Consider the following 295-nt stretch of genomic DNA (forward strand, 5'->3'; position numbering starts at 1 on the left):
CCACTTTATGATGCATTTCCCGGTGGAAAATTCACTACAGGGGATGAAAAATAAATCCAGGGGCAGTTGGGTTATATTCCCGTCAACAGAAATCCCCCCAACCGTGCCAAATTTAAATCAAAGGGAAAAAAATTATCTGACCAGAGAAATAAGCATCCTTGGAGATTATAATTAAAAAGACATTCCCCTATTAATTTAAATGACAAATTTATAGTCACAGAAATCAATCAATCAATCCCCCCATTCCTTTTGGGAAAATTTTCTAGTTTCCCTTTGTAATTTTCTGTCTTAGTAT

At 35.3% G+C, this 295-nt stretch overlaps 1 protein-coding gene across 1 annotated transcript in view; it reads right to left on the reverse strand.

Moving 5' to 3' along the window:
* Positions 1–295, reverse strand: part of LOC119581803 (protein polybromo-1-like) — a gene marked incomplete at both ends in the record, with an annotated part of 78095 nt that overhangs the window by 53088 nt on the left and 24712 nt on the right.

Source organism: Penaeus monodon, chromosome 15, assembly GCF_015228065.2.
Source record: "Penaeus monodon isolate SGIC_2016 chromosome 15, NSTDA_Pmon_1, whole genome shotgun sequence".
NCBI lineage: Eukaryota > Metazoa > Arthropoda > Malacostraca > Decapoda > Penaeidae > Penaeus > Penaeus monodon.